This window comes from Carassius carassius, chromosome 30 (genome assembly GCF_963082965.1).
Source record: "Carassius carassius chromosome 30, fCarCar2.1, whole genome shotgun sequence".
In the NCBI taxonomy this organism is placed as follows: Eukaryota; Metazoa; Chordata; class Actinopteri; order Cypriniformes; family Cyprinidae; genus Carassius; species Carassius carassius.
Window position 1 is genome coordinate 17,306,022 of NC_081784.1, and position 8,714 is coordinate 17,314,735.

The window sequence follows — 8,714 nt, forward strand, 5'->3', positions numbered from 1 at the left end:
ATTGGTGCGGTGGAAAGTGCTGCTGCTGCCACTGCATGTGAAGCACCCCAAGCCAAAACTTTTGGAAGATTCAACAGCAGTCCTGGGAGATTTTCACTCTGTAAATGGGGTGGAGAAGTTGGCAGCTCTAACAAACACTGCAGCGTGACGTTACCAAAGTAAACTGTCTCTGACGTTACTCGGCCCCGCTCACAGACAGCAGCGTGCTCGGAGAGACAGCTGTCCTGGAGCTGCCCAGAACGGTGAATGAGATTTGTTCGGAAGCATGGTTTGATGCAGACAATAACCAATTTTCCATCCAACTCATTTGTATTTAGGGATGTCAATATTCGATAATTTCCATGATCGATCGTCGTTTAAATTAATGATCAATTAATTACTTTAATGCTGCAAAATGCGTCTGCAGCGGTATTATTATTATGTGCAAAAGCCACTTGGAAAAAAAGCTTTCTCACCCGAATTAAAGGGGTTTTAGTCTGAATAAAATGCTAGTAGCAGGACTGTAAAATGAATAGATGTGATTATGATCATTTGATAAAATGAAGAGAGCGCGCCATACGTTGGAGATCATTTTACTTTGTTGACTGTTTCTCATCAAGGAGACCGCTGAATGCGCCTCTTTAAATGGTTTCGTGGTGCTCGTTGTTGTATTTTAAAACGCATCTGCAATGTTTTCAAATGACACACTATAGTAGTGGTGCAACGGATCATCATTGATCCGTGATCCGTTCGGATCAATATCTTCGGTTCGGCACACACGTGACCCGCGGATTGATTTATGAAAAAAAAAAAGTTGCGCATGTTTAGTCCACACTCAGTGGTCATGGCGAGTGGAGGAACGGAGGAGCTTGAATGGCCCGCGCATTTTTTGTATTCCCTGTCAGATATAATGATGAGGAAAGAGGTTAGAGTGAAAATATTGTGCCAGATCTTTATGAACAGGAGAAGAAAACAGTTGTGGATGAACTATCCCGAGCATCCTCTGTTGCGCTCACGACAGACGGGTGGACGTCCAGGGGGACGGAGAGCTCTGTGATGATAACTGCTCACTTCACTTAAACTATAATATTTTTTATTTATTCAATGTAAACTAGACGATAAAGATCTTCCTCTTCACATGAGCAAAAACGTCCTTGGCATAACAGCAGAGTGGAACGGTATACTACGGTCTATTTAAACTGACCAGTGTAACCTTTTAAATGTTTGGTTGACTGTACTTTATTTTAATAATGAACAGACTGCGATGCAAGTTTGAAATTAGAATGCACTTTAGATGTTCTGTGTCATTTATACCAAACTCAAATGTTGCTGGTTGCGGCACTACTGTTATTTATTTTTTATATATTTATTTTTTTATATTTTTCAGATTTTTTATTTTTAAAATTGTATTTATTTAAATGTATACTTAAGTTTACATTTATGTTGCAACAAACTTTCAAAAAATTCTACTTGATAAATGCTCTAAAACTTTTATGTAAATGTTTATATATATATATATATATATATATATATATATATATATATATATATATATATATATATATTATATTATATATATATATTAGGGATGGGCGTTTTCCACAAATATCACATTCGAATATTTGAGCTCACAAAAACGAATATTCGAATATTCGTTTATTTAAATTAAGTTTAATGAGTCAGACGTTATTTTTCAGCAACATTTGTTTTCGTCATTTTGAACAAGCTTACAATAAGCTTGAACATTACACATCGTGTTTTGTAGCTGAAAACCTTTAACAATGCGTGCAAACAAACAAAAGTACAGATTAAAAGCAAAAAAAAAAAAAGTGAACAAAGAAAAAACGTAAAGCAGCCTGCAGCAATTAGGCTATTGTACAGAATGTAGCTTACACTTAACTTTTAAACTGTCAGCAAATCTTTTTTTTCTATTGTTTCAAATGTTCTTGTTAAGAAATACGGGCATGTAAACATGATTGGGGGAAAGTCGGCTCCTTAGTCTGTTAACAATAAGGCTGACCGCGGAGAAAACGCGCTCTGACGACCAGGGGCGTCGGACTGGGGGGGTAAAGGGTACCGAGTACCCAGGGCCCGAGGCAGGGGGGGTCCCTTAGAAGTCAGTTTTCTATACATACATATACATGCACTAACATTTGTATAGCATTTATGTACAACTAAAAAAGTTCCTGTGCAAAACTAAACTTGTAGTTAGGCGCTGGTTTGGTATAAAAAAGTCATTTTCATGCTGTGCAGGGCCCCACACCCCTCTCGAATCAATGCAAATGGTACGACCCGCAGGTCAGGTGCTTCTGCTGCGGACCCGCGGTGATTGAATCAGTTGATGAGACAGGAGCTGGAGTGAGCCGTGAAGAGTCATGTCTCTCCTTAAGAAAGGAATATCAGGGGCTGCTCAAAAACGAAAAGAGAAGCAGAATAAAGAGAGAAGGGCAAATGAGGGCAAGCAGTTGCTCACAAATTTTTTTGAAAAGAGAGGTGAGCTCCAAATGCATCATCAAGCATTGACATTGTTTTAACATAAATATCTACTCCCGGTAGAATAGCATACATTTATGTTTGCATTTATGAATAATATACCAATACTTTATAGTATCACACCCTTCATAGCGAGCAAACAATGTTTCTGATTATTACATGGCTTGGCTGAATTCCAATGTAGAATGCGGTCTGTTATTTCTTGATAACAGACCGCTGCGAAGTATAACAGACCGTTGCCATGAAAAACAGCGCGTTGCTATGGACGCGGAACGGACTATTTTCTTTGGCGGAAGCAATACAATCGTTTTTAAATCAATAAACTCCTTTTTAAATCAATAATTCGTGGCAAATTATTTATTTATTTTGTGGGTAGCCATGTAATAAGCGGGATAATGTATAGAGAGGCGGTCGTTATAGCGAATAATAACCCCGACAGGCTGAACAGGACCCCGACACGAAGCGGAGGATAATGTAATCTAACATTATACATTATCCCTTACGTAAATAACAGGGAGTGAGAAGCAGACGGAGCTCAACACACTGCCACTCCAGGCAGCTGCCTAAACGCTTGTCTCCTCTTCTGCTGCAGTTCTCCCCACTCTCAGAGTCAGAAGTTTACATGAAAACACTGTATATTTCCCTCCATTGTCAAAATCTAACACCCGCGAAAACACCGATCGTTAGCGCCTATTTTACCGCATTGTTATGCAAATTAGCTCGCACACGCTCTTACATTAAGTACAGGATTGTTCTCAGTATAATAATGCACATCTTAATGATTGAAAAATGACTTATTTTAAAACATAATTCAAAGACTGAATCTCTAGTTTGGCGATTAGTTTACCCTGTGATTTTATAGTCTAGTCTGCATTTATTTTAAACAGACAAATAATCATCAATTATCTTGTACTTAGCCTACACTTTAAAAAAAAGGTATTGTGACAATAAAGGATATTTTAGCAACCATTTGAAGCCATATATTTCAGTTTCAGAGTCAGACCCTGCAGCAGCAGGCCCCTCATCATGGCTAGGTGAAAGCAGTGACAGTGAGGTGGATGTGAGTGTGACAGTGAGACAAGGTGAGCTTTTTAACACTTAGTAATTAGTAATTAAGTGTTAAGAGGAAATAAGCAAAATTAGTACATTGTTATTGTACACATTTAAACTTTAAAGTGTAATTACTAATTACAGTTTAAAGTTTACAGTTTAAAGTTTAAATGTGTACAATAACAATGTACCCATTTTGCTTATTTCCTCTTGTAGCAGAGGCAGAAATAGAAGATGAGGTTGATATTCATATAAGTGATCAGAGGGAAAGTGAAGAATGTGATGAAGGTAGTCAGGAGCAGGAGGACAGAGCTGAAGAGGAAAGAGAAGAGAATGAGAGACTTAGGGGATACTGGAGAGGGATTGGCAGAGGACCCAGGGTTATGGCCAACAACTCTTACTGATAAGCACAGGAAAACTATTGTTCAAATGCTAGCAAAAAACTGGACTTTAAAGACCTGATCAGCAAATTTGCGCATGCAAAGACCCGTCAATGGGCATTTAGTAAAAACTGACATTATTTAGTTTGTGTTTCAGACCAAAGTTTTTCTCATTTGGTATGGTCATTTTCAGAACTGCTTTACAGTATATTTGATTTAGTCCAGGTTTGGACCTGCTAGACCTTTTGTCATCTCAGTAAGTAGTACTTTCGACAATAAAACAAAAATATATTAATCAGAGTGTGGCCTATTTTGTTTACATTTTAAGTGTTTTTATGATAAAAATGCAATACCTTACCCATTGGTATCACTATGGTATTGGGGGCCCAGCAAGATGGTTTGTACCCAGGGCCCAAAATTTGGTGCTACGCCCCTGCTGACGACACAGACGTTGGCGGGACTCACAAATAACGGTGTGCTAAGCGAATACGTTTTGTGAAGCGCTTCGTGTTTTCGTTTCACCACTGAATGGGATCCTCATCTGGTGGAATACATGGCTCCAGCAAGAACTGTTCCCACTCGTCTCGGCTGGATTCTGTGTAATCATCGCTGGAGAACTGGCTCAGCCTTTTCTGACGAGTGGGCATTGCATTTTCTTCATCGTGGCGACTGCATCCGCACCACTCGCATCAAGGAAAATGTTCTTTTTTTTTTTTTCTTACTTCTCTCATGTTTTCATCGAGAAACCTGAGATGATTGTGCCGAGGGTCTAGGGCAGACGCGAGAAGAGGAGTTTTCACTGCATTCTCCAAGTTTATTCGTTGCTTGAGAGATGCTGCAACAATGTTCTTGGATCACTTTCTGTGATTCTCCACGGCATATTTGAAGTACTAGCAGACCGCAGTTCTTTTAGGGGGCGTTCACATATCGCGTCTTTTGCATGCTCAAGTTCGTTATTTCCAATGTAGGCGCGCGGTATGCGCGCTCATAATGGAAGCAATGCGGTCGCGATGCGCACGCGGTGCGACGCGGTCCCGTTTTTTCCAGGCGCGTCCGAACAGCATCGAGTTAAAAACATCTCAACTTTCAGAATGCCGCAAGCGCACCGCAGGTCATGTGACAAGAACTAAACATTCAGCTTCATCCTTTCCTGTAACAACGTTGAAAGCTCAGCCAAGATGAAGGAACAGCTGATCATAGCTGTATATGGATTGCCATTGTGAAATAAATTTTTAATAGCAGAGCTACTGAAAGCGATTTTTTTTTTGTGCTGCAAATCCATTTATCCTTTGCTGAAATTCCCGCGTCTTCATGGAGAGAACGCGTCGCCTCAGGAGCGCTTCTGCCCGAGCGCTTTGGAAAGAAGGAGAAAGCGGAGCGCACAGCCTTTTCCACGCCTTATTAGGCGCGATATGTGAATGGCCCCTTAATCATTCATTAATTATTTTTTGCTTGCATACACCTTCAAATATGCCGTGGAGAATCACAGAAAGTGACCAAATTAGGTTTTATTGTGAACTTTTTTTTTTTTTTTTTTTTTTTGCGAAATTCGAATATCATTTTTATTTATCGAATAATTAGAGCAGAACGAATATTCGAATGTTCGACTATCCATGCACATCCCTAATATATATATATATATATATATATATATATATATATATTACCTGTTTTATATATTTAATACTTGGTCAGTTTATTGATTTTGTTTGGTTAACTTTGGTTACATTTTTTATTTTAATACCGTTTAGTGCACAAAATTAAGATTCGAGAGATGGTTCAAGTCAGTGCTCAATAAATGATGATAAGTTTAGAAATGTTGTGCATCCACTTATTATTAGTGTGACATTTTTGCATGCAAATGAAGGGGAAAAACGGCTGACCCTAAACATCGGCATCGGCTATAGAAAAACCCATATCGGTCGATCTCTAGTTGTAATAAGGCAAAAAATGTCCGGTTGCCAATCTCGTAAAGGCCAAAGTATTTTTCGGCCATCCGTGTAACATCGGCATTATGTTATTTTCGTCATCAAGAAGGCCCGCGCACAGCCGCGCACCTCGTGGATCTGCGCATGTGAGCTCATCCGTCCACTCTCATCTGCAATTGAGTTTACTTTTGAAAGCTGTGTGGACGCGCCTGTGCGCGAGACGGAAAGGCACGCTGAATGTGAAGTGTACCCGGGGCTTAAGTTCGGTTATCCGACACACACGTGACTGACCGCTCGCTCACACCAACAGGAGGAAGAGGGGTCAGAGTTACTCTCAACATTGCACTCAGCCTGGGGGATTCCTACACTTTCAGTCATTCAGACATGGAAAACAGCACATACCGCAGGAACGGTATAATGGAAAATATTAGTGGTTTTGAAACCGTAACATCTTCAAATCGCGGTATACCTTGAAACCGGTATTCGGCCCATGCCTATAAGTCACACTGAAGTTAAATTATCAATTAAGTATTTCCAAAACCATAGAAATGGCCAAATATTAGTCCTACGAAGTGGAACACAGCACTTATGAAGCAATTTGTAATTTTCAGTTATATTTGTATTTAAGATGAGTAAATATCAATAAGTGAGTAGAAAGAAAACTTGAATTCTAACAATATAATGGACTAGAGTAGAACAGACAATCTCACACTGAAAAATAAAATCAAAATATACAGTTTATATACACAAGTGAAATATTATTACTAAGGGGCAAAATAATTTTTTTCTGCCACTGTAAAATGCAGACTCCTTAAACTCTTTCCAGGTCATCTCTTTCAGCATGCCCCGAGGTTGGTAAATTTCCTGCTACATTAATAAAACCTGTGTAATTGTGAGGACTGAATGAAAAAATACTTTGTCATCTAAAGTGCGTTTATTTTACACATTTATTTTTTAATCCATTTTCAAATTTCTTGAATATATATAAAATAAAATGATATCTGCTTTATATGATGAGCATCTCCTGTCAAAACACACATATAGGTCAACTTCTAATTGTAATAGCAAACAAATCACTCACTAAGGAAGTCGTGGCCTAATGGTTAGAGAATCTGACTTGTAACCCAAAGGCCACAGGTTTGAGTCTCAGTATTGATAGTAGGGTTGTGCCAATAGACGATAGTATCGTGTATCGACGGTAGTCAGAGATAGACATAAGCACATTTCTCTGTCGATAATCAAGACGATATTAGGCTCATTCTCCTATTAATGTATTAAATTATAATAATAATAAATGTTTATTTTTATTAGGCGGCCTATTATAATTCGGTTATTAAACTGCCCAACTATTTCACTTCAGTGCCGCATTTCAAACACACACACACCGCACGCACGCAAAAGAGGATTAGAGCCTGTCGCTGAGGAAGTTGTAACGCTTTGACTCGGATAACTCGTTAAATCCATGAAATGAAAGAGACAGAAAACGAGGAGTTGGTGTCCCACACATTTAATGGCTGGTACACGGCAATGCGCTCTTCTCATACAGGAGAGAATAACTCTTTCTTGGCGTTACAAATAAAATAAAGACAAAATAATAACAAGAGCGAACTAATCATCCATAATGGTTCTCACGGAGTCCTTCTCTTAAAGACTGATCACTTAACTTATAACGCTCACTATGTGGTGATGACGCAGAAGGATTTTTATTTTTTTTTAATTTTTTTTTTAAGAACCGCTATGGATAAGTTCGCTCTGCCTTCTTATTATTTTCATGCACACCGCACTATAATGTGATGCGTGCAAAATACATAGTTTTGGTCGTTACAAAGTCTCCATCCACAAACAGACGTACATCGTTTGCAGATATAAGGTATTTTATTGCACTTTAACGAGTAATTTGAATGGCCTACATATGTGCAATATTTTAAACGAGCCCTCACTAACAGTTTAATGCCACAGTTATCTTAGAATGCATCTCATTCTTGTTTCTGTGGTGGTGCGTCGGACTCGTCACGGGGCGCACAGTCCCCAAGTGCTGTATGACTGATGCATCAGTTCAATTCAACTTTACTCCAAATATATGAACTTACCTGTTTTCAATACTTTATATTTAATGTGTTCGTTTATGTCTAATATTAGTGTTAAACTGTTGAACTTTAAATGAAATCTACTATTGATTTTCACCGTTGACTGATTTAGACTGATAACTTCCATGCACAGATGCGGCAGATTTGTCACAAGATGCGCGATATGACAGTTGCGTCCGACTATATATGAACTAGCTTTTTTAAATGCAGTATTTTTATAGTTAACGTTTGTTTATCAGTATGTTTGAAAGTATATTTTTTCGATTACTGGTGATTCCATAGGCTCTCTCTGGCGCACCTGCGTAGTTTAAATCACCAAATAGTTATGCCATGACAAGAACAAAGAGTCTCTCTCTCTTGCTCCACCCATGCACGATAATATTGTGTATTGTCGATCTCACAGGCTTACGATATGAAAAATGACCATATCGCCCGACACTAATTGATAGGGATTGTAGGTAGGGAGAGTGAATGGCCTTCCTCAATACCTCAACTGAGGTGAGACCCTTGAGCAAGGAACCAAGCCCCCAAATGCTCCCCGGGTGCCGCAGCAATATGGCTGACCACTGCTCTGGGTGTGTGTTCACGGTGTGGGTGTGTATTCACTGATGTGTGTGCGCACTTGGGTTAAATGCATAGCACAAATAACGAGTATGGGTCACCACACGTCACTTTACTTTAAGTTATGCAAAGTATGGTGATTAGCATTGTGTTTACCTTGTGAAGAGTCAGAGAGTGTCCATAACACTGCAGAGGGCCAGCATTGAAACTATATCCCATGTGCTGCTCTCTAGATT

General features: G+C 39.1%; 1 long non-coding RNA gene across 1 annotated transcript in view; it reads right to left on the reverse strand.

The window, feature by feature from the left end:
- The window catches only part of LOC132110777 (uncharacterized), a 95,229-nt gene extending 86,515 nt beyond the window's left edge, over positions 1–8,714 (reverse strand). Inside the window, exon 1 of the long non-coding RNA XR_009424681.1 lies at positions 8,635–8,714. This is a non-coding gene — a long non-coding RNA (uncharacterized LOC132110777). The remainder of the gene's footprint in view (positions 1–8,634) is intronic.